Source organism: Mobula hypostoma, chromosome 5 (assembly GCF_963921235.1).
Source record: "Mobula hypostoma chromosome 5, sMobHyp1.1, whole genome shotgun sequence".
Lineage (NCBI taxonomy): Eukaryota > Metazoa > Chordata > Chondrichthyes > Myliobatiformes > Myliobatidae > Mobula > Mobula hypostoma.
The window spans coordinates 45,927,704-45,954,875 of NC_086101.1; the positions used below are offsets into that span (position 1 = coordinate 45,927,704).

Here is a 27,172-nt window from a genome sequence, read left to right on the forward strand (position 1 = left end):
GACTGATTGTCAAGCATGTGCCTTGTTAGGGTGCTATGGTAGCATAGCAGTTAGTGCAACATCATTACAACTCGGGGCATTGGAGTTCGGAGTTCAGTTCTGGTGTCCTCTGTAAGCAAGTTTATATGTTCCTTCCCGTGTGCAAGAGGGTTTCCTTCAGGTGCTCCTTTTTCCTTCCACAGTCCAGTGTTAGGTTAATTGGTCATTGTAAATTGTCCTATGATTCGGCTGGGGTTAAAATCGGTGGGCTGCTGTGCGGTGTGGCTCGGTGGACCAGAAGGGCCTGTTTTGCCTTGTATCCTTAAATAAACAAACTATTAGATTGGAAGGCAGAGAGGGTGCTGAATGTGGCGATACATTTTGTCAGGGATAGAGAAATTATAGCAAAATGATTGGATATAGGAGGTCACAAGATGAAACCTCCAGGAACGGTTTCAAATTTAATGTGCACTTTCATCCACAAAGTAGCAAGGAATGGGAACTCAGGTAATTCATGAAAATAATTAGGTCCCATCGACTTCACAGGAAGTCTGCAGTTCTCAAGTCACAGGCTCCAGCTGATGCTAGTGCAGGCCATGTGCAAGTTGAATCCTATGACCTGGCAAAAGCCCCAGGGAAGTTCAACCTCAGAAACCCTACCTAAATTTAGCAGAAAGCAGCAACTGTCAGAAGGGCAGGAGAGCAATGCCAAACCCAAAGGAATGGAGAGTGACCAGGGTAAAGTGGAGGAAGCTTTATTCATTTAGGTTTAAGATAAATCCTCTTTTATAGCTTGAGGGGCATTACATATGTTCTTTATTCTTATGCTGTAATCATATGCTTTCTCATTGGTTTCTTTCTTCAGTTTAGACAACTTGATTTTGATTATCTTGTTTAATTTCCTCAGCGTGCTTCATCAGGTAAAAGATGAGACTGATGGTGTTTTCTATCATTTGGGTTTCAGCTTTCTTCATGGACTAACATGCTTCCCATTTCTCATTGGTTATTTTTGCCAAGCAGCTTTATGGTAGACACAGCGTGCTATTCATAGATGGAAGTCAGTGAACTGCATATATTTAAGTATCATAGCCTGCTTCTTTCCACAGCTGGCAGGGCTCTAACATCATTGACTTCTTCTGGTCCATTGCATCGACAATAGTCACCAGCTTGCTGGCGTGTGGTCCACGAGCAATGCAGACTACAAGGGCGCTCTCCATGCACCACTTACGGATCTGAATGGACACATTGTTGCTACAGTTCCTTTTGCAGTAATGAACAGGGTAAAGTTGCCAGCTGAAATTCAAAGTGATTTGAATTGGAGGATATCCAAACTTGCTTATTTTGGGTACACTTTCATGGTTTCATGCTGGCTGTTTTCTCCACTTCAGTAAGACAGTGCTGCTTTTGGTATATTGCAGGAAGAACGTTGGCTACTTAAGGGATGCATGGAGCCTCAACTAAAGAAGGAAGGTTTGTGATATGTAATTGCTAGTTTGCTCTGGGTACGTTAAATATTAATTTCTGCATTCGCTTTCATGGTTAGAGACGTGATTTTTGATCTCATTACAGTTGAGAGGAAGAGTCCTTTTTCAACAGGGTCTCTGTTGCTTCCAAATCTTTGAAGCCAATATTATCTACACTCAGTGACACTTTATTAGGTACACCTGTACACCTGCTCATTAATGCAAATATCTAATCAGCCAGTCATCTGCAGAAACTCAATGCATAAAAACATGGTCAAGAGATTCAGTTGTTGTTCAGACCAAATATCAGGATAGGGAAGAAATATGAACTCAATGACTTTGATCATGGAATTAATGTGGATGCCAGACAGGGTGGTTTGAGTATCTCAGAACTGATGAACTTCTGGGATTTTCACACTGAACTGTTTCTAGAGTTTACAGAAAATGTTGCAAGAAATGGGGGGAAAACATCCAGTGAGCAGCAGATCTGTGGGCATAAACAACTTTTTAATGAGAGAGATTAGAGGCCAGACTGGTTCAAGCTGATAGGAAGGTGACAGTAACTCAAGTTGGCACACATTACAACAGTGGTGTGCAGAAGAACATCTCTGAACGCACAGCACATTGAACCTTGAAGTGGATGGGCAAAAGCAGCAGCAGACCATAAACATACACTTGGTGGTCACTTTATTAGGTGCAATAGGTACCTAATAAAGTGGCCACTGAGTTTATAATATTCTGTTCAGTTGAAGTTAGGGAGATAATCTATTAAATATTCCAATGTCAGCAAAATAGCTGAAATGTCCTCTCAGATTCTGTTCTCTGCCAATTATTTATGTTTAATGTCTTTTTTGCTTCCTGAAGATTACATCACCTTTGGATTCCAACTGGGTAAAGTAGATTTCAAACCTCCCAAAAAAAAATCAGTACACTCATTTTCAATTATTAGAGCTTGAGCCAGTACTTTGTTAATTGGTTACTTTGCATACATGGGCAATGAAGTGCCTTTTCTCAGCTAAAAAAAAACCTTTGCATTGGCAATCAGAAAGGAAATAGACTCCATAAATAACTGGACATTGTTCTGCGAGAGACTGGAACCGACCCTCCGGCTGTATATATCAGAAACTGTTCATTGTAATTTAAATGTTGATGCAATCTGCGCTGTAAGTGGAGTAAAGTACCGTCGAGTGCCCTGTATTGTATTTAACCTAATTGATCTGTGGTCCACTATGCCTAATGTGACAATCTGTAATGTATCTATAAAAATTCTATGAATAAAATATATCATTGAAGTAGATTAGCTAGGCTTCCTGTTCACTCACTCGGGAACGCGACCATTGTGGACAAGTCCTGGGTCTGTCTATGTTTCAGGTGGGCAAGTTCTACCAGTTCTCAAACTGACCACCAGATGGAGTAGGGCAGAGTACAAACAGAGTAGAGAGCAATGATAAATTGGGCAGGACGACCAGTCCAGATCAGGGGCCTTGGCCCTACACCTTTCCCTCCACAGAAGCAGCCTGACCATCTGAGTTTTTCTGGCTGCTAATTTTTTTTTCCCCACTCCAGATGGAGTAAATTGCACATTGGAAGTAGCTGTCCACACCCATCTGAGCTGAAGTGGGCAGAGAGTCATCAAATAATTCAGCCCAACTCATCCATGTTGAGCAAGATGCCCATCTTTTCTGGTTCCATTTGCCCACGTTTGGCCCATATCTTTCTAAACCTTACCTGTCCATGTACCTGCCCTAAGATCTTTTAATTGTCAGACAAACTTTGTCTGACAGATCATTCCATATACACACCACCATCTGTGTGAAGACCTAACTCCTCAGGTTCCTTCTGAACTTAAATCTATACCCTCTCTTTTTTCCCTAGGAAAATGAAAACCATGTGCATTTATCCCATCTATGATTTTAAATTCCTCTAAAAGGTCAGAGAGACAACAGATAGAGAGTGTCTTCAGTGCCACTTATGTGAAATCTGAAGTTTTAACCACTGTTGCTTTCCATTAAGTTGTGGGGAAGCTAAATTCCTTTCAGACAAGCATAATCCAATTAGATACAGGTGATTCCCAGATTCCATTTCAGAGATCTGTTGGTAATGTGAACAGTTTGCAAGTTGAAAATATGACCACCGATCAGTATATTTAAATAAAACAAAAACATTGGCTGACCAAGCGCAATGTGTTGTTAAAGCAGGGCATTCACCTCAATCAGTCATATTTCTCAGCAAGATGCAACAACGTTGCCACAAAACAACTTCCCCAGCAGGAGAAATGCCTGCAGCTGGGAATCCAATCCTGCTGGTCTCCCAAACACTTGCTCGTACGTACAGGCTGAACACATCAGGTTCAGGGTTCATAACCTGCGGTAAACCTGTACTGCCTTTGACATAGCAACAAGTCCTGAGGAACCTTCTACTAGTGATACTAAACAAAAAAAAATGGTCAACTAATCATGTAAGAAGGTGTTACACAGAGGACCAAATGGGAAAACTGCCCTAGAGGAGCAGAAAGCAGTAAAGGGAAATTGCTAGAGTTTAGGCCTGTGGCAACTAAAGGCATAACAGCCAAAAGTTGAATAATTAAGTCTGAGAATGTGTAAGCAGTGAGAATGGGAGGAGAACTGAGATCTCAGAGGGCTGTAGTGTTGAAGACAGTTACAGAGATGGGGAGGAGCAAAGCTATAGAGACAATTGAAAATTAATGGATTATTTTAATGTCAAGGTTTTGTTCAACTAGGAAAAGGATTTGAATCTAATTTTCAAAACTAAAATGTAAAGCATATGGTAGGTCAGATCAAACCATAATATTGAATTGCACTACTTTGTAAATTGGTTTTGCATCTGTCAGCTAACCCCATATCCTTGCTGGAAAATTAGCTGCTTCAAATTGTGAGTTGAACCACAAAAGCCAAAAGGATTAACTTTCACATCCATCGGAGAGCACCAATAATTCCCAGTAATTGGGAAGAAATGAAGATGAATGGGACGGAGAGATAAGGAGCAATTAGCTCTTCGGCTCCTACAGCTGTGTTCACAATGCGGAGCCTTCACTTGGGCTTGGCCCTTCCTATACCACAGGCCAGGCTGAAGCAGGCATCAGGCACTTAATATTGCCCACGAACCTTTGCAACAGCCAATAATTTCTCAGGTTACTGTGCTAATTCAGCAATGTTTATTAAAGCAGCGTGTTTTTGAACATTCTAAATACGTGAAAGGTGCTATATAAATGCAAATCCTTTCAGCGCCATCCCTTAACAGAAAGCCAATTTATAGCTATTTTCTTTAAAAGCTTCTCCTCAGCCTTCGACACTGAAAGGGAATGAACACCACAGAGGGGCTCAAATTCTCTGTCACTCGCTTCATTATAAGCGCATCATCTGTTAGGAAATATAAACAATTCCCACAACTAATTATGGTGAGGATTTCAGGTTCATTAACATCAACAAGGCAGGGAATTGGATAAGAAAGTGCCAAGCTTTGCTCTGTGGCCTGCAAGTTCCCTGGCTTTTTCCTGGATGCCTGGTGTTTTGCATTAAGAAAATCCATTTGTGAGTCCTTCGGACAATTGTTCTCTGCAGAAGTTACTGAATCAGATGCACGTCACAACCAGTTATGCTTAGTACATCAGAGTAGTACCATCCACCTTCCAAACAATGCCCTTTTCTCAGCACTAAAGTCAGACAAGAGGTACAGAAGCCTTAGGTCCCACACTAGCAGGTTCGGGAACAGTTATTGCCCTACAACCATCAGACTCCTGAACTGCCATATATAACTTTATTCATCATAATAAATTTAGTCTGGATTTTGAACATTTGAACATGGGTCTCTACATTATAACACCATCACTTGGATTCACCTATCACCTGACAGCTCTTGCCTCACCCCTTCCTGACCCCCTCCTTTTTACCCCCACTTCCTCTCATTCTTTCCAGACCTGATGAAGGGTCTCAATCTGAAACATCAACTACCCATTTTCTTCTGTGGATGTTGCCTGACCCGTTGAGTTCCTCCAGCTTTTTGTGTGTTGCTCTAGATTTCCAGCATCTGCAGTCTCTTGCATCTCCAAGGCCACTTCATTCATTTGCTAGATACTTGGCGACAATGTGAAAGAAGGCTAGTAGGATGAATACAAAAGCAGAATATTGCTTAAATTGATTCAGAATACAGAATGGTTCTGTTCAGTGAGATCTGGGTAAATTCATATTCAAAACACAAAGAACTCCGTGCAAGTACAGCAAGTAATTATTGCCAAGGAGATGGAATACAAAAGTAAGAATTCTTGCTACAACCCACACAGGGTGTTGGTGAGAAAACACCAAGAGGACTCTGTAGACTTTTAGTCTCCCTGATGAAAGAGGAGTATAATCTCTTTGTGGAAGTTCCATTAGATTGATTTCTGGGATTAAGGAGTTGTACTATGAGAAAGAGTTTAACAGGATGGACCTATGCTCTTTGGAGGTGAGAAGAATGAGAGACCTGTCTGAGGGGGCTCGGCACAATGTAAATACTGAAGGCTTGTCTCTTTATGCAGTCTTCCAGAACCAGGGTGACTACTTTCCTAGTTTGTGGCCACCCATTCTAAATGGAAGAGAGGAAAATTTATTCTCTTAGAAGGGCTGCTCTCTGGGTCAGAAATGTTCAGCATCCCTCCCTCATGGAGTTTGTCTACACTTCCTGCTGTTTGAAGAAAGCAGCCCACATGATTAAACAACCCTCCTACCTTGGTCATTCACTCTTTTCCTTTTTCCAAGGGGTTGAAGATACAACATCTTGAAAACACACACTGCCCAGCACATGGACAGGTTCAAGATGTTTTTATCCTGCTGTTGGAGTCATAGAATCACAGAACACTACAGCATAGAAGCAAGCTGTTCAGCCTATGTAGTCGGTGCTGAACGATTAATCTTCCTATTTCCATTGACCTGCACTGTCCAAATTCCTCTTCAATGTTGAAATCAAACCCACATCCATTACTTCCACCGGCAGCTTGTTCCACAAGCTCACCACATTCTGAGTGAAAAAGTTGTTCCACATGTTCACCTTAAACATTTCACCTTTCACCCTTAACCCACGATCTCCAGTTCTAGTATCATCTAACCTCAATGGAAAAAGACTGCTTGCATTTACCCTACCTATACCCCTCATAATTCTGTATATCTCATTCAGATCTCCCTCCATTCTCCTACGCGCCATGGAATAAAGTCCTATGGTAATCAAACTTCCTCTATAACTCAAGTTCTCAAGTCCTGGCAACATCCTTGTAAATTTCCTCCACACACTTTTTATCTTAACAACATCTTTCCTGTAGGTAGTGAGCAGAACTGCACACAATACCCCAAACTAGACCTCACCAACATTTTGCACAAAAATTATCAAGTGCTTTCCCGGCATAAATGACAGAAAACTCTTCTTGGGTTTCCAGCCGGCTACGTATTAATTATAATTGACATTTCAAAGACAAACTCCACTATCTTCATCAGGGATGCTGCCTGGGCATGTCTAGTCTGGTGGTATTTATAACCCCATAGTCCATCCCTCTTGAATGGTTAGTCATCATCCAATCAGGCTTCTGCTCTCCCATCTTGTTTACTATCGAATTCCAGTTTCTCAGAGCAAGTCATTCATCTTAGTTCAATTGTAAACAAGGTGGGAGTGTGGAAACCTGACTGGATGAGGACTAATCAGTCAGCAGGGATGAACTACGGGGGTATGAATATCACTGGACTAGTCATGCCCAGGCATTATCCCTGATGAAGACGGTGGAGTGTGTCATCAAAACATTGGTTATTATCGATACTTATACCCGGCTGGAAGACCTTATACAACTTCAACATAACATCCCAGCTCCTGTATTCCATACTTTAATTTATGGGGGCTGACATGCCAAAAAAGTTCTCCTTTTAACCCATTTTACCCGTGATACTATTTTCAATGAATTATCGATCTATATTCGCAGATCCCTCTGTTCTATCACACTCCACAATGCCTTACTGCTCACCGTGTAAATTTGACCCTGGTTTTACCTCCCAAAGTGCAACAACTCATACTTGGCTGTATCACATTCCATCTAACAGTTTTCAGCCTATTTTACCAGCTGATCCAGATCACACCGCAAGCTTTGACAGTCTTCTGCTGCGCCCCCAATCTTGGTGCCATCCTTGCTGTTATAAGGATGGAAGTCTTGTACAATAGAGTCACACTCTTGAGCTCATGATGTACCCTGGCTTGGTCCTTATATCTTGCATTGTACTTTGTCACTGTAACACTTTATTCTGCAACTTGTTATTGCTTTCCCATTTGTAAACACAAAATACCCTGCAGATGCTGGGGTCAAAGCAACACGTACAACACACTGGAGGAACTCAGCAGGTCAGGCAGCATCCATGGAAACGGACGGTCAGTGTTTCGGGCCGAGACCCTGAGGACTGAAGTGGGAGGGGGCAGGGGCCTATAAAGAAGATAGGGGGAGGGTATGAAGGAGAAGGCTGGTAGGTGTCAGGTGAAAAACCAGTAAGGGGAAAGATCAGGGGTGGGGGAGGGGAAGCAGGGAGGGAATAGGCAGGAAAGGTGAAGAAGGAATAGGGGAAAACACAATGGGTAGCAGAAGGAGGCGGAACCATAAGGGACGTGATAGGCAGCTGGAGGAGGGGATAGAGTGAAACTGGGATGGGGGAAGTGGGGGGTGGGGGGGGGAGGAGGAATTACCGGAAGTTGGAGAATTCAATGCTCATGCCAAGGGGCTGGAGACTACCCAGACGGTATATGAGGTGTTGCTCTTCCAACCTGAGTTTGGCCTCATCATGGCAGTAGAGGAGGCTATGTATGGACATATCCGAATGGGAATAAGAAGCAGAGTTGAAGTGGGTGGCAACCAGGAGATCCTGTCTGTTGTGTGAGGCAACACTTCACTTGTGAGTCTGTTGGGGTCATCTATTGCATCCGGTGCTCCTGGTGCGGCCTCCTCCAATGCAGATTGGGGAACCGCTTCGTCAAGCACCTCCGCTCCGTCCACCACAACAGACAGGATCTCCTGGTTGCCACCCACTTCAACTCTGCTTCACCTTCCCATTCGGATATGTCCATACGTGGCCTCCTCTACTGAAATGATGAGGCTAAATTCAGGTTGGAGGAACAACACCTCATATACCGTCTGGGTAGTCTCCAGCCCCTTGGCATGAATATTGAAATCTCCAACCTCCGGTAATTCCCTCCCCCTCCCTTCCCTCACCCCAGTTTCACTCTGCCCCCTCCTCTAGCTGCCTGTCACCTTCCACATGGTTCCGCCTCCTTCTACTACCGATTGTGCTTTCACCTATTCCTTCTTCACCTTTCCTGCCTATCTCCTCCCCCACCCCTTGATCTTTCCCCTGGTTTTTCACCTGGAACCTTCCAGCCCTCTCCTTCCCACCATGCCCCCACCTTCTTTATAGGGCCCCTGCCCCTTCCCTCTTCAGTCCTGACGAAGGGTCTCGGCCTGAAACGATGACCATCCCTTTCCACGGATGCTGCCTGACCTGCTGAGTTCCTCCTGCGTGTTGTGTGTGTTGCTTTGCCATTTCTACTTGCTTGATGTACCTATAGTTTGAAGTTGCTTGTATGAATGTTATGTAAAAGAAAACATTTCACTGTTACCTAGGTACATGTGACCAGAGTAAACCAATCATCAATTACAGAAAGCTGCAGAGGGAGAGTGACTGAGGACTATTAGGAGATTAAGGGAGGCAAGCAGGAAATCAAGGTTGAGACCAAGATTAAAGAGCAGCAGGATTAAGAGGTCAAGATACTGGACTTATATAAAGGAAGGAAGAAAGCACATGTTAATTAACTATGACTAGCCCTATTGGCACCTAGCACATTTCTGCTTTTTTTTTAACTTCCAGTGTGAACTCCAGTGTCAATGGAATACTTTTCAAGTGACTTGCTGACTAAAAAACAAAGATGTTGTGCAGTGTGTCAAGTTCACCGCTCAGTTTCCATTCTGTAACACTAAAGCTATCCTAAACTGTGCAGTTATACTTATGTCACAGCCATTTATGATCCTTTTTATGAATGGTACTATAGAAATATAAGAAGTTTTTTTCTCCTTCAACTAAAAAACAGGAATAATCCACCTCACCTCAAATTCCATCAACTCAAACAACAGAGACAGTGTTTTGGTTGAGTTCTGAAATGTTTCCCCTGTAAGCAAAATACTAGAACTTATTGTTAAATTAAGTTTAAAAGCACTTTTATTTTATGCAACAAAGGTCAAAATAAAGTTTTACTTTAACATCTTTCAGAATCCAATAAAGTACTGTCTCCTACTCAAAGTAATACCTGTAAGAAATACTGCAAACTTTTTTTTGCTGAACGCAGGTAGTCCCTGGAGAAAAAGTGGGCTCCATTTTTACAGACGACTTTTAGTCAATGTTGTCCATTAGTCAGAAAATACTTAACAATTACTCCATATCGTAACCATATCTCCATAATATTGTAATGACTGACATTAAAACACTGATAAGAAAGAAAAATTACTTAAAGTGGAGGGAAGAAACTATTTCTGTCATTCATATCTACGCTGGAATTCTGAATTGAATAATATCATGGAAGCTCATTTGAATGTACATAAGTGTCCATGAGAGGGATGTTGAGAACCCAGGCATGATCTGTATTATTTAATTGCAGGTTGTAAATCCTGCAAAAGGTAGTGGATAATGCCCAGTCCATCATGGCCCTATGCACCATTGAGCACATGGAGTGTTGTCACAGGAAAACAGCATCTGTCATCAAGGACCCCCACCATCCAGACCATGCTCTCTTCTCACTGCTGCCATCAGGAAGAAGACACAGAAGCCTCAAGATCCATGCACTAGGTTCAGGAACAGTTATTGCCCCTCAACATCAGGCTCTTGAACCAGAGGGGATAACTTCACTCGCCCAATCGCTGAACTGTTCCCACAACCTATGGACTCACTTTCAAGGACACTTCATCTCATGTTCTCGATATGATTATGAAGACACGTAGTCCTCTTTTATTGTCATTTAGTAATGCATGCATTAAGAAAGGATACATTATTTCCTCCAGTGTGATATCACAAAACACAGGACAAACCAAGACTGAAAAAACTGACAAAACCACATAATTATAGCATAGTTACAAACAGTGTAACAATACCATAACTTGATGAAGTCCGTGAGCACAGTAAAGTTCAAAGTATCTCAAATGTCACACATCTCACACAGACGGGAGAAAGAAGAAAAACTCTCCCTGCCATGTCGACCACAATATTTGTATTTCCACAGTTTGTTGTCTTTTGCAAATTGGTTGTTTGTCCGTCTTATTGGGTGCAGTCTTTCATCGATTCTATTCTGTTTCTTAGATTTACTGTGTATGCCCATAAGAAAATGAATCTCTGGGTTGTATATGGTGACATATATGTACTTTGTTGATAAATTTACTTTAAACATTGAGGTGGTCTGTTATAATGCATGTTTCGATAATGTAAATTGGTTATGACACATTGGTAGATTAGGAAACAATATTTGTATTATAAAGCTATTGCTACTGGGAAAACTTGTTTAAATCTATGCTTCAAAGGCAACTACAACCTGTTCTGCAGTAATACGATTTTCTGTAATGCAAGGTTTCTTAGAAACAGAACTATCATGTCATAGTAGAATCACCTGTATGTAGTTTTGTGGTGGCTTTTAGTATTTGGACTTTGCTTTGAGTTGCTGGGTTCAAATTTATAAAGTGCTAGTTCTGAAGCAGAGTTTTGTATAGCTGGAGTAGAAAATTGAGATTAGCATACGTCACAGGAACTATCACTAAAATTAATTAAACAATTGACCAACCTAAGACCATAAGGCATAAGAGCAGAATAAGGCCATCACACCATCAAATCAACTCTGCCATTCGATAATTGCTGATTTATTATTCCTGTTATTCCCATTCTCCTGACTTCTCCTACAGGAGTCTGATGTCCCAGATAATCAGATTAAGGAACATTTATTCCCCTTCAACCATCAGCCTCCTGAACCAGTGTAGACAACTTCTCTCACCACAACACTGAACTTAACACTGAATACAACCTATAAACTCAATTTCAACGATTCTACAACTCATGTTCTCAATATTATTTATTTACTTATTTATTATTATCATTTTTTTGTTTGTACATTTTGTCTTTTGCACATTGGTTGCTTGTCAGTCTTTATGTGTAGTTTTTGATTGATTCCATTTTATTTCTGTGATCCACTGTGAACATGTTCAAGAAAATGAATCTAAGGGTAGTAATTGGTGACATATAAGAACTTTGATAATAAATTTTCTTTGAGCATTGAACTTGTGAACTTTGAACTTCTCATTTGTTTGAACTTGTAGTAACTTTCTTGCAGCAATCAAAATTCAGCCTTGGGAGCCCTAATTTTCAAAAAAAAATTTCCTGTCATGCACCAAGTAGACCACACTTGCAGTATTGTGTGCAGTTCTGGGCTCCTTACTTTCAAAAGGATACACTGACACTGGAGAGGGTTCAGAGAAGATTCACGAGAATGATTCCAGGAATGGAAGGGTTACTGTATGAGGAATGTCTGGTAGCTTTCAGGGTTGTATTCCCTGGAATTTAAGAGAATGAGGGGGGATCTCATAGAAACATTTCAAATGTTAAAAGGCCTGAAAAGATTAGAAATGGCAAAGTTATTTCCCATGATAGGGGAGTCTAGGACAAGAGGGGACGACTTTGGGATTGAAGGACGTCCACTTAGAACAGAGAGGCGGAGAAATTACTTTAGTCAGAGGGTGGTAAATCTGTGGATTTTGTTGCCATGAGCGGCTGTGGAGGCCAAGTCATTGGGTGCGCTTAAGGCAGAGTTAGATAGGTTCTTGATTAGCCAGAGCATTAAAAGGGTATGGGGAGAAGGCAGGGGAGTGGGGATGACTGGGAGAATTGGATTAGCCCAAGATTGAATGGAGGAGTAGTCTCGATGGGCCGCACGGCTGACTTCTGCTTCTGTATCTTATGGTCTTATAAGTACAAAAATTTGGAATTTGTGCCTTCATTTCACCATTCTGCCATTTGAAACAAAATTCTGCAAATTTGTCACATGGCAATTGCACCATCTTGCTAGAGGACCAACTCACCTGAGCTTCTTAATCCTTACAGTTAGAAACCTCACTGTTCTAACCAATTCTTACACTGAGATAAATGTAAATAAATTCTCAAGTTATAGAAAGGAGGGATATAGATGATTAATGACTAAACCAAGCGCTATTAATCCCAGCTGTACCCGACCCTTTTCAATCCCGCTAAAGAGAACTGAAGTCCCCCAATGGCTCTAAATGTTGGGCTAGTAGGCATTGTCAACCTCACTGCTAACCTTCCATTTTGCAACACAAGGCTGCTGTAGAACTTTACAGAATTAAAGGCCATTCTGTTTAAGGACGAACAGTGTAATATCTTGTCTGATAGAGTGGTTCCCTTGAGCCTTGTGAAGCAAGGGAAACAGTGGGCCTCTCCTGACCTCGTTCATTGATCCCTCAAAGCTGCCATGCAAGTTAATAGGTGTATTGGCCTTTATTAGTTAGGGGAATGACTTCAAGAGCCACAAGATATTGTTGCAGCTCTATAAAGCTCTAGTTGGACCACACTTGGAGTATTGTGTTAATTTCTAGTCACTTCATGATAGGAAAAATGTAAAATCTCTAGAGTGGGTGCAAAGGAGATTTACCAGGATGCTGCCCTGAATTAGAGAGCATGTCTCCTGATGAAAGGTCAAGTGAGCTAGGGCCTTTCTCTTTGGAGCGAAGGAGGTGAGAGGTGACTTAATAAAGATGTACAAGATGATAAGAGACATTAATAGAATGGGCAGCCAGAGACTTTTTCCAAGGATGGTAATGACTAATACAAGAGGGCATAATTTTAAGGTGATTGGAGTAAACTATAGAAGAATATCAGAGGAAGGTTTTTTTTACAGTAAGTGATAGGTGTGTGGAATGCTCTGCAGGGATAGTCTTAAAGGCAGATACATTACAGACATTTTAAGAGACTCTTAGATTGGCACATGAATGAATGAAAAATAAGGACTACAGAAGAGGGAAACATTAGATTAATATTGGAGTAGGTTAAAAGATTGGCACAAAATTGTAGTTTGAATGGCCTGTACTGTTCTTTCTTCTATACTTTATATCCATTGGATACAAGTTTCTCACTGACTGTCATAGCAATGATGAGCCAGCATGACTTGAACTAATATCTTCCAACCCAGACCATTGTTCCACCAAACTCCAAAATCAAAATAAAGTAACAGAACATGAGCGAGTGCAAATAGATCATGTTATTAATGTCTTTTTATACTACAAAGAAAGATGCAATTGCTATTAGAATAAAGAAAGACTCCAGTTGCAGGTTGACAATGGGCACTGTCACATCAGTGATGTGAGCTTGAAATTCATATTGCAAGGGTCGGTGCAAATCATCACAGCACACATACTGGGTCGATGCAAACACTTTAAAAGGCAACATATTACTCTGAGTTATTTGGGTCAGAAATGTAATGGGTATTTCTTAAGGTTAATGCTACCTATCCATTTTGGGAGGTATTAGCGTGCTGTTCCAAACCCATCATTACGAGCACAACTCAATGCTAGAGGCATCTATTGGATTTGAGAATGAGCTACTGATAGTTGCAACTACCTCCATCCCTTAGTCTTTCACTGGGAGGATGTATACCTTTGAAATCCCAGGTAAATCAAGCCTATAATTAACTAAGATAGGGATTTGATTTTCTCAAACCAGGAACAGCACATTGTTTATAACACATAAGGAGGCCATTCAGCCCATTTGATCCATGCTACCTTCCAGAAGATTAATCCCATCTGCTCCATTCTCTCCCTTCTGTTTCCTTGGCAGCTCTGCAGTTTATCCTCTCTCACACACTCTCGTTCAGTTATTTTCCACTTACCTACCCTAAGGGGTAATATATAGGAGCCTATTAACCAAATTTCACACTTTTCACGTCTACACAAGGGAGACTACAGATGCTGGAAATCTGGAGCAAGACACAAAATGCTGGAGGAACTCAGAGTGTTAGACATCATCTGTGGAGGGAAATACACAGTTGACATTTCGGTTCAAGATCCTTCCCCAATCCCGATGCAAGTTGTTAACCCAGAATTTTGACTGTCCATTTCCCTCCATGGATATAGTTGACCCATTAAGTTTCCCCGGTATTTTTCGTGTTGCTTCGAACTGGAATCCCTTGAGCTGAAACAACAGTGCTAGCTGCTACAACACTGCTCTGCCTATTTCTGAGATACCAACCACTTCAAGACAATTCGCAACAGGTATATCAACAAAAATTAACATAAGGCATTATGAGAAAATATTAGATTAAGTAATAAAATAAATCTTAGTAAAGAGTACCAGTTTTAATCTATTTACTGAGGAGGAAAGGTGAAGTGTTGGAGAAGGGAGGAACTTAAAACTGTAGCACACAGGTCGTTGAAGCCACAATGACTATTGTTGATTAACATCTAAGCTTAACTGGGCAGCTACAATCAATCTAGCTTATGACCATCAATAACTACCACTCAGTCATTTCAAACACTGCACTGGTGTTTAAAACAATTCAACTAAACACAGAGAGAAATTTAAAGGGACGTTATTGGCTATATGAAGCTCATTCTACCCTTTTTTTTCTGATGATTAGTCAGCAGACCGAACTGTTACTTGTCTTCTTCTCCACAGATGGGGCTGTGGTAAATGACGATGGAGAGGAAAGGAGGCTGGATCCTTGATGTCACCATTGCGCTGTTTACTGTACCCACCAGCTCACCCCTACTTTTTCCAGATCCAGAGAGTGAATGGCAGGAGGTGAAGCAGGCTCTGGGTAACAAATAAGCCCCAGGTGGTGCATACCAAGACCCAGCCCCACAATGCAGTAATGCATTAACAGTATTTCCCATCAACGTCTTTTGAACCGTTTATGTATATTTAATAAACATATGGAATTAAATATTTTAAAATAGATTTTTAGAAAATGTTAAACATTGATTAAACATCAATATTCTTTGGAGCGTAGAAGGTTGAGGGGGGACTTGATAGAGGTGATTAAAATTATAAGGGGGATAGATAGAGTTAATGTGGATAAGCTTTTTCCATTGAGAATGGGGGAGATTCAAACAAGAGGACGTGAGTTGACATGGGCAAAAGTTTAGGGGTAACACGAGGGGGAACTTCTTTACTCAGAGAGTGGTAGCTGTGTGGAATGAGCTTCCAGCAGAAGTGTTGAGACAGGTTCGATGTTGTTGTTTAAAGTTAAATTGGATAGATATATGAACAGGAAAGAAATGGAGGGTTATGGGCTGAGTGCAGGTCGGTGGGTCTAGGTGAGAATAAGAGTGCGGCACGGACTAGAAGGGCTGAGATGGCCTGTTTCCATGCTGTAATTGTTATATGGTTATATGGTTAAAAGTCTAAAATTTTAAAGTCCATTTTCACACAGGGTTGGTAAAGGGGATTTTACCTTTACACAAGCGTTCCCTGAGAGGGCAGGTGCAAAGTGCACACAATCACTCCCCTCAGTAAGGCACAATGGTGATTGCAGTGGTAGAGTAGGTGGGGCATCCATTGCATTGGGCACTTGTACCTCCAGCTCAACACACGTATAGCCAAGTGTGTACTGCTGATAGCTGGCAGCTCGCTACATGTGAATCAACACATAGCCTATTGCTGGGTTAGGAACTAGAATCATTGTCTGTGTATTTTGCTTTCTGAGAACTCCATGTCTTCTGATGTTAATGTCAATGCATTTCTTTGTAAATAAAAAAAACTCTGCCTAGCAGTACTAACACACTGGAAAGATTCTAAGCCTTTCAAAGTTCTGAGGCATACTTTCAAATGCCTTTTGTATTGCTATCAGGTCCAATCAGCTGTGACACACCGCATTTCTTCCACCTTATCTGGAAGTCATTAGCTCAGATCAGCAAATCCGTCACAAAGCTGTGCCTGATATAAACAAGAGATCAGAACGACATTCCTGGTAATCAATAGAAGGACCGCTCCAGTATTGAAACCCCTCAAGTGCTTGTGATTTTCCCCACTCTCCATTTTTCTGACCAAATGAAGCATTAATTCCAATAATAAATCTGGGGTGATTTAAACCGTGGACTGTGTGACTGCCTGCTTTAATGATTTATTTTGTATGTTTCACAAAGCGGAAGATTTGTCCATCCCGACTGACAGGTCACCTTCAAGTGCTACTGGCAGACCATTCTTCATCTCACAGACGGCCATCTCATCCCAGCAAGTAAATATTAAAGCAAAGGAGTCCAATTTATTGTGAATGGAGGAGGATAGGTATCGCAGCCATATATTTTACTCAAAGTGCTAATGCCTCCCTTTCCATGCCTTCTATGGCTCACTTACTAGAATTATAATGCAGCTTGGGGCTATGGCTCAAGGTTACCGTGTAAAGGGAAGAGATAAAGCTTTTTTCTATTAGTTTCATTGGCATGTCAGCTCTCTGTTAATCAGAGGATCTCAGCCAGGCCAATTAGTCTGACCCTGTCAGCTTGCTTATCTGCAGTAGCAGCTTCTCCATTTCAACTTCCTCAACAAATTTTTCATGAAGAAAACTCTGCTGGACTTATTTCTGGTTTGCGCTTAAGAGTGTGCTTAATTTCCAGCAAGCCCAAAGGGCTTACACGATCCCGGTTACAATGACTTTAAGCAAAGCACATGCAAGGTGCCAGGGAAATGAATACCGTGAGGTGACTTAAACAGAATTTACATTAACAAGCAGTGCTTTATTGAGGAACAAGCTGGTATTGTTATTGGATTTCGTTTGGTTCATATATCACATGTACCAAGGTACAGTGACCTGACTTGCATACTGTTCATACAGTCAAATCATTACACAGTACATTGAGTAGAATAATAGCAATGCAAAATAAAGTGTAGAAGCTGCACTAACACCAGTCCAGAGTGAGCTTCCACTTGGGGAAGCTAAATGTTCCCCCTCTTGGTGAAGCTACCATATAATTGTTTTTTTTTTCCTTTTGTTTTCCTGTACTTGTCAGCTCTTCAACTTCCTATACTAGTCCCACACAGTTGGCCTTGATCCTCTCACCAGTTTCTCTCCCACCACTCTTCTGCTGTTCCTGTGACTACCCACATCCATTATTTCCTCTATCCGTTACCACAACACACTCTCAACAGTCTCAGTTGTTAAGTTTATGCATCCCAAACTGGCTCTGAATGAATGGGACTGACAAATTACAAGTAACCAATACTAAGTAATAGGCTTAAAGCAAATTGGGAATGCTGTGCTCCAAATTCTACATTCCTTCATGATGATGAGGCTGCAAAATTACACGGAAAACCATCTAAATCTGCAATTATCAGACCTAATGTATAAATCTTTTACCACAATGCTGGTTCACTCAACTCTTGAACCCCATTATAGGAAGGACGTGAAGGCTTTGGAGAGGATGCAGTGAGATTTGCCAGGATGCTAGCGGGATGGTAGGTGTTCTGAAGGAAGGTTGAACAAACTTTGTTTTGTTTTTTCCTCTGGAACAGTGGAGGCTGAGGGGAGACATAATGGAATTGTATAAAATTATGAGAACCATAGCTAGATAGCATCTTTTGTCAGGATCAAAATGTTGAATTCCAGACAGCGTGCGTTTAAGATGAGAAGGGGAAAGTTCAAAATGTGTGGGGCAAGCGCTTATTCCACACAAAAAAAATGTGCATCCTTGAAATGTGTTCCCAGGGGTGATGTAGGGGATGAAGAAGCTTCTATGTATGCACATGAATATTCAGAGAATGGACGGATATGGAGTGTTTGCAGGCAGAAGGGATTGGTGTAATTAGGCATCATTAGTTTAAGGAGATAAACAAGTCTACATTGACCTACTCCAGAGCACGTATCAGTTGTATCTTCCTGAGTTCTTATTAAAGTTCAATGCCTTACACTCACAAATACTGTAAATGATAATGATGTATGAATACCTTCAATCACAATACAACCTGTTGTTTACAATTGCAAGTACTCTCAACAAAGGTTGAAAAGAAAATCTCATAGAATGGAATATTTTAATTTCTTCTCCACAAATGAAAGCTACTGGTAGTAAATGATATCCATACAGATACTGCATTTTGCTTTAAGAGTGACTCGCATGGTCTCCAAAATACACACGTACACTTCACTAACTGATTGCATTTTCTTTTAATTCGGTGCACTGGACAGTGAAGTGACGTGAAAAAGATGGGAAGATTAAAGCAAAACAAGGAAAGGGATAAGAAACTGAGAGTGTGCATGACTACAGAAAAGAAAACAGAGACTTTGTTAAAATTGATCAACCTGTGGAATTTTGCTCCAGGGGCTTGGCCAGCTTGTTGCAATTTTCCGAAAAGCCTCCAGTACTCAGCCAAGCAGCTAACAGGCTTGTTAAGTGTAACCAACAAGATTTTGTGACTGTCGTGGTCATTTTGGGTTTCAAGCTCATTTCCTGGCAGATTGCTGAGTAGTTTTGCTTCAGCTCTTGCTCAACATGAATGGTGAAATCCACTCTCTCTTTACAAGAGGTCGAGATAACGCCAGCTGGTATCACCATATCTATCGAATGTCAGGGGTCTCGCGCATGTACTGCCGTATAATCAGAGTAGGTAGATTTCAAATTGCAGAAAAGCTTCACTGCGGAGCTTGCAGAATCAATGCACTGATAAATCCCATCAGTTAAAGAGCCCTTGTTATTTTGAATTATTTGTGTTTATGGATATTAAATGTTAATGCATCTTGAGTTCAATACAACAACCAAAATTAACCACTTTTTGCCAAGCATGAGTACATCCTAATGGAATAGTTCCAACATCATGAGAAAACAAAACAAAAAAAAAGGTTCAACCTTCTAAATACCTCCTCCACTGCAGGAATATAATTGTATTCAATTGAATGCATTACTCCTTCCGATGAAACAATATCCATCATCAAAGATTCCCAACATTCGGCCATGCCATTTTCTTGCAGATACCATCGGGAGATACAGAAGCCTGAAATCTCACACTACCGTGTTCAAGAACAGCTAATTTCTCTCAGCTAATCAGTTCTTGAAATAACCTCCACAACCCTAACCAGAACCTCAGGCTGGCCACGATAAGAGCACTTTGCACTACAATGGATTTTGCTTTTATTGGTTCTAATTATGTTCTTTCTTGTATTTTTCTGTAATTTATATTTATCTTGTAAATGGTGTGTAACAGATACTATGTGCCTGTGCTGCTGCAAGTAAGCTTTTCATCGTCCCTGATCATACATGTAGTTGTGCATATGACTATATACATACCTTCAATTTCTTAGTCAGTTGAATACACCAGTGCCAACTGCCAGCATTTACGACTTTTATGTAGTTAACTAGTGGTTCAGAAAGTGGACAATATTGCCCCTTGGGGCTGTGGGAGTTTCAAAGGGGGCAATAAAGATAAAGCAAGTGATGGGGGGAGGGGAACAAAGGGGAGAAGGCAACTGAAGGATTACAGGCTTAATTTAAGAAATAAATTACTTATTATAAGCAGTGATCCTCAGTGCCTCATAATTGATTACAATGATCATGTTACTCCCCTTATCTCTTGCTAACCCACAGTTCTCTTACACTTTGCTGGAAATGTATTACAGTTGTTGAAAAGCAATGTGATATTTCCATATTTGGCATATCATAAGAAATCTGGAGTAAAGATAAGTGTTATTCCCAGGCCCAGCAGTATTGCCATTCACTACTGTAATACAGTGTTAGCTAGTACGGCCCCCATACTCTACTCATGTAGTCACTCAATTCCAGTGAATTAGGGTATGGCATTCAGGTTCTGGTAAAGTCCAGATTCTGCCCTTTTGAAGGGTCTTAGCTAAATGTATCTAGCCCATGGCACAACCGAGATATCACTGTCCCATTTTATATACCTTCAGGCAGACAGTCAGACTTTGTCTGAACGATGATGACGTCATAACTTTGCCCATTATTGATAGCAGTGCTTGAGGTTGGACAAACAATAGACAATTGAAAATTATCATTATTCCATAATGTAAACGTTAGAATCAGATCATGGTTTGCGTAATTCAAGCAACATTTCATTGCGCTTTGCCCCATACAAATAGAGATCTGATTCTGCCAGCAGTAAAGGAGGCTCTGAGTACAGTTTTACACAAGTCAATATATTAAATAACTAGAGGGACTCCAGTCAGTGACAACTCTGTTCGAAGATGAATAGTTGAAATATCTGAGAATGTATACTGTAAGACACATTGTGCAACATACTTCGAACAACAGAATTTCCTCTGCAGTTGGATGAGTCAATTTTGTCAGGAAACAAATCTTTGCTTCTTGGTTATGTTCACTTCATAAAAGATGAAAGAAAGCACGGTTTAAAAGTTGTTATTTGTAAGGGGACTAAAAACAGCTATGCAGGGTGAGTCACACAAACATAAGAAAATCTGCAGATTCTGGAAATTCAAGCAACACACAAAAAATGCTGGTGGAATGCAGCAGGCCAGGCAGCAACTATAAGAAGAAGCACAGTCGACGTTGCGGGCTGAGACCCTTCAAAGAAGAGATAGTAAGAGATTTGAAAGTGGGAGCGGGAGGGGGAGATCCGAAATGATAGGAGAAGACAGGAGGGGGAGGGAAGAAGCTAAGAGCTAGAAAGTTGATTGGCAAAAGGGGTACAGAGTTAGAGAAGGGGGAGGATCATGGGACAGGAGGCCTATGGAGAAAGAAAGGGGGAGGGAAGCCCAGAGGAAGATGGAGAGCAGGCAAGGAGTGATCGTGAGAGGTAAAGAGAGAGAAGAGAAAAAGGGGGGAATAAAAATAAAAATAAATAAGGGGTGGGGTAAGAAAGGGAGGCATTAACGGAAGTTAGAGAAATCAAATTCATGCCATCAGGTTGGAGGCTACCCAGACAGAATATAAGGTGTTGTTCCTCCAACCTGAGTGTGGCTTCATCTTGACAGCAGAGGAGGCCATGGATAGACATATCAGAATGGGAATGGGACGTGGAATTAAAATGGGTGGCTACTGGGAGATGCTGCATTCTCTGGTGGACAGAATGTAAGTGTTCAGTGAAGCAGTCTCCCAGTCTGCATTGGGTCTCACCAATATATAGAAGGCCACACCGGGAGCACTGGACGCAGTATATCACACCAGCCGACTCACAGGTGAAGTGTCGCCTCAGCTGGAAGGACTGTCTGGGGCCCTGAATGGTGGTGAAGGAGGAAGTGTAAGGGCAGGTGTAGCACTTGTTCCGCTTACAAGGATAAGTGCCGGGAGGTAGATCGGTAGGAAGGGATGAGGGGAACGAATGGACAAGGGAGTCACATAGGGAGCGATCCCTGTGGAAAGCAGAACAAGGGTGGAGGGAAAGATGTGCTTGGTGGTGGGATCCCATTGGAGGTGGCGGAAGTTATGGAGAATTATATGTTGGACCTGGAGGCTGGTGGGATGGTAGGTGAGGACAAGGGGAACCCTATCCCTAGTGGGGTGGTAGGAGGATGAGGTGAGAGCAGACGTGCGTGAAATGGGAGAGATGCGTTTGAGAGCAGAGTTGATGGTGGAGGAAGGGAAGCCCCTTTCTATAAAAAAGTAAGACATCTCCTTCGTCCGGGAATGAAAGGCCTCTTCCTGGGAGCAGATGCGGCAGAGATGGAGGAATTGCGAGAAGGGGACCTCCCTCCCCTTCTTGATCTTTCTGTCTTTATCTCTGGAGACAGCTTATCTATTGTTGTCTACTATAAGCCTACAGACTGCCACAGCTACTTGGACTATTCCTCTTCCCACCCTGTCTCTTGCAAAAATGCCATTCCCTTCTCGCAATTCCTCCGTCTCCGTCGACTGTATTTCCTCCCATAGATGAAGGGTGAGTTAATATTTTGGGTTGTTGAGTAATTTTGAGAAGGACATTCTGCTCACCAACATTCTTGCATGTGCAGCTGATAGGGCACAGTCAATGACAGAATGCCACCATGGGGTAATTACTTTCTTGAAAATGTACCTAACTTATTTATCATTCACTGTGTAACTTACAGACTGTCTTGTCATGAAAACATTTAAGTAATCAGCTGCACAAATCATTAAATACTGTTATAACATCAGTAAATAAAATCAAATCCCATGCTCTCAATTCTCCACTATTTCAAGAATTTTTTTATTAAGAATGATGAATAGTTTGAACGCTTGCTGTTGCAGATAGAAATCAGATGACGCTCAAAAGGAAACCGCTGAGATACTTCTATGCACTTTTAAAATTAATAGCATTCTTTGAAGAATCAAATGCTTCTTTCAGTAATCAACTCAAAAATATTGGGTGTGACATCGCTTATTTGTCAGAATTAGTCACAAATTTTAATCAAATCAGTCTTCAATTACAAGGAAATGTTGTGAACGTTATCACAGTCAAATCAATCATTTCTACATTTCTGTCCAAGTTAACCCTATTTAAGTACAATATTAACCCTCGTGACTTTACAACTTCTGAGTCTTTCTGAGTGGAAAGAGAAAAAAAGAATACCATTAGACTATCTTCATGTATAGTCTGCCCACCTCGGTGAGCCACATAAAGAGAGATTTCAGGATCTTCTCTCAATCAGAATTCCACATTGGGTAATAAATCCATTCCTGAACACTTAGAAGGATGGAGGAAAAACTGACCTTGCTACGAAATGACTGAACTGAAGCTGATGTTTAAAAAATTATATCAAGTTTTTCAATTGCAGAAAGAAATTTCTGAGTCCTATCATGCACTGTAGAAAGAGGTCAAGATGATCCCTATTGCTTTTCCAACATCATATTTAGTGGAGCACAGTTTCAGTGCAGTTGGTCCACTTTTTTCAAAGCAACGAAACAGAATGCAAATTACTAAACTGGGGATCTAAGACTCGTTCAGCATGATGTTGAGAACCTGGTATCACTGCAAAGAGCCAATCCATTTCACTGAAGGGTGTAAAAGCAATGATGTAGTGAATAGTTGGACTAGTAACGTACACTCTAAGATCGTTGATAAAAATTGTTTTTATTGTAATTAAAGAAATAATTTTATTTGCAGCGTCATTTGTTGATTTGAATAATTTTTGCAACTATTTCTCATTGCTTTGAATTTGCAATTCTTACTTTCTTTCACTGTGCATCATAAATCAAAATCCTTTATAGTTTTTAATGCAGTGGCCAGAAAGGGAGATGGGACCACAGGGGAAGTGGTCTGGGATCCATGGGGGTGGCAACCCAAAACGTTTGCCCATGCTTAACTACGGAGTTAGGTTTGAAGTCTGAGGGAAAAGACTATTCTGTTTTGTATTGTAAAATGCTGAGGCTCCTGAACAATACGGCACGAAAGCCACCTCCAATATTTTTCCAGAGCAGAAATCTCTTCCTGATACACTATAAGGCTGCATATATGTCACTGCCAATGAAAGCAGCTTTTGCTAGACTAATTCCTTTGTAAGTGAGCACTGAGTTGATAATGTTTGATTTTTCCACTTTTGACCCAGTTTGTATCTGTGCAGTCAGTATGTTGTGGAATCTTAATTTGTTATCTCCAATGGAAATTAATCTTTATCAATCCAGCTGCCCCGCCCACCCTCACCTTCTTTTATCCGAACAAAAATTTATTTGGACGTCATCGGTTGCTGTAACTTCCCTCTCCTTTTTATAGCAGCGCCCATGAGGTTTCAGTCCCCTTTTTCATGTGCTGCAAACATATATCAACTGGAAAAGCTTTCTAAAAGATTACTCAAACCAAGGCAGCCAGAACAACAAGAAAAGATTAATGCTGAGTTGGTGGAAGATTAACAAAAAAAAACTCAGAGAGCATGTTGTTACATGACAGTAGGTCATGCAAATAGTCAAATTTTGATACAAGCAAAAGCAGTTTGGAAGTTGCAAAGGTGACAAAAGAGGACAGGTTTAAAGTGGCAGGCGGTTGGTTTAGAGATTAGATTGGATTAGATTAGTATATTAGATTATGAGAACACTCAGCCCTCTTTTTATTGTCATTTAGAAATGCATACCTGCATTAAGAAATGATACAATGTTTCTCTGGAGTGATATCACAGAAAACAGGACAAACCAAAGACTATCATTGACAGAACCACATAATTATAATATATAGTTACAGCAGTGCAAAGCAATACCATAATTTGATGAAGAACAAACCATGGGTACGGTAAATAAAGTCTCAAAAGTCCCTGAGTCGATCGACTCCCAAGTCCCCGATAGCAGGCAACAAAAGGGAGAAACTCCCTGCCATAAACCTCCAGGCACCATCAACTTGCTGATGTCTTGGAAGAAGCCAACCACAGCCGACATTGAGCCCATCCGTCCAAAAACTTTGAGCTCCCAACCAGCCTCTCCAATACAGCCTCCCGAGCGCCACCCTCTGCCGAGCGCCATCGACCTCGCCCCAGCCGCTGAAACAAGCAAAGCCGAGGTTTTCGGAGCCTTCTGCTCCGGAGATTCCGGTTACTACACAGTAGCAGTGGCAGCGAAGCGGGCGTTTCAGAAGTTTTCCAGATGTTCCTCCGTGCTTTCACGTTTGTCTTCATCAAATCAGAATTGTGCATGGTCCCCTACTTGACAGATAACAGACATCACCACCAAAGTGGCTGCGCACGCTGTCGTCGCGTTGCCATCTTCTCCTCCTCTCCTCTCCGTTCAGAGAGAATCTGAAGAGGAATATTTTCCACACAGGCAGTGGTTGGAATCTGAAATGTGCTGCCTGAGGTGCTGGTGCAGGCAAATATTCTCATAACATTCAAAAAGTATCCAGACATGCACTGCTGAAATTGTTGGGGAAATATGTTAAGCAATTACACTTTTCAAATACTCTGCCTATTACAAATGTAGGCCCCCTGGCCAGCCTTAGGGTCGCTCGGCTTGCTGTTGTCTGGGGAAACAGCCCTCGGCGCTGGCAAACTGGTTAATTAGTTTGTGTGGATGCTGTGTGATGTACCCCACCCTGCCCAAATAACAGCCAATACACCAGATACGATTAAATGATTTACAGTTTATAGATATTACTGGAACTATATAATTAATAGAGCATAAAATATAAAAGGAAAATCAAAGGCACCACACTTATCAAAGTTCAATTTCTTCGTGCACAAACAGTTGGAGCTCAGGACCCTTCTTCTTCACCCTGCGACCCCTCGAACCACCTCAATCGGCCGCCCGGGACCAACGATGGTGGTGGACCAGAAGCTCCCCACGAGTCCGTCTCTGTCTCCTCTCATCGCCGAACGCCCCGGTCAGGGTCTGACCCCATTAGCGGACTCACAGCACCTGGTCCATCCACTGTCTCTCTCTCCCACCTTCTCCCCCAAAACCCTGCACATACAATATCTTACAGATACACCAAAAACATAACAACTATCGCAATTGGTTCATAACACCTTCTTATCAGTAACTTGAGTCAAACAAACTGCTAGCGGGAAGGACTTTCTCAGGAGTTAACACAACAAAGAAGTCCTTTCAATTATAACATAACAAAGAAGCCATTTTAATTAGACTATGCAGTGACATAAAAAAAGAAACCCCTTACACAAACATTCTAACCATGCCTAACACAAAAAACTGCAGTTGCTGGAATCTGGGGTGAGAAACAAGCTGCTGAAGGAACTTGGCGGGTCAACTAGCATCTGTAGGGGGTACAGGGATAGTCAGTATTTTGGGTCAAAACCCTTCGTCAGCACTGAGAATGTAGAGGGGAGAAAGCCAGTGTGAAATGGAGGGAGAGGAGGTATAAGACAGGCGCCACTGGTGACAGGTGGTCTGAGGAGTGGTGAAGGATGATTGGCAGAATAATCCAAATGGGGGAGGGAGAGAAATCAGAAAGAAAGCCATGTGTTCACGGTCCTTTGTTACAGCCAGTCACTGTTACAGTCAGTTACATTTACAGTCAGGTGCAACCACTTATAATTTGGTACAGATACAGTTTCTTTGTTACTTCTCTGCCTTGTTTGCTGGCACGTGCTGACATTTTCTGACCTGTACCATGATGCACATCTGATAAAATGGTGTGACTATGAGACTTATTTCTCTTTCTTGATTTCCAAAATATCTTCTGGATAATATTATCTCCTGATTCAACTACCTTGACTTTCATAAAGTTATAGTTTAGAATATTTAGACTTATGCCATTAACCATGATCACAGGTTACATAAAAGAAGCTTAGTTTTCCAATCAAGTTGAGGAGGTAAAAGGGTGATGTCCATTAAGTGAGGTGTTCAAGGTTTTTCAAGAAATTGATAAGATGGATGAGGAGAACATAATTCCTCTGGTGGGAGAGTTTGAAAAATGAGACATAATCTGAAGATCAGAGTCAACCCATGTGGAGTCGAACTTGGGAAATGCTTCCTCGCACAGAGCTCGAAGGAGATTTGGAATCCTCTCTTCACGTAGGCTGTTGTGACTAGAAATTAATTGAAAAGTTCAGAACTATAATTGGTAATTTTCTTGGGCAAGAATATCAGAATTTACAGGACCAAAGAGTATGAATGAAGCTCAGATGCATATAGACCATTATCAAACCTGGTGAAAGAGGTTAAAGAGGCTGAGTGGTTGACTGCTTACATTCACAATTTTTATGGTAATTATTGCATGGATTATTTGTGATATTGTGGTATGCAGTGTGGTATGTTCATGATATTTAGGATACTAGTACAACACAATATGTGGCTACATGACTGATCACAGAAGTACTCT

General features: G+C 41.4%; 1 protein-coding gene and 1 long non-coding RNA gene across 5 annotated transcripts in view; one reads left to right on the plus strand and one right to left on the minus strand.

The window, feature by feature from the left end:
- Nucleotides 1–27,172, minus strand: part of LOC134346787 (dachshund homolog 1-like) — a 586,859-nt gene that overhangs the window by 252,759 nt on the left and 306,928 nt on the right. The gene's annotated exons all lie outside the window — the stretch shown is intronic.
- LOC134346788 (uncharacterized) lies at nucleotides 1,080–16,584 on the plus strand. The gene is made up of 3 exons (XR_010018028.1): nucleotides 1,080–1,259; nucleotides 1,398–1,449; nucleotides 15,173–16,584. It is a non-coding gene; the product is annotated as an uncharacterized LOC134346788 (long non-coding RNA).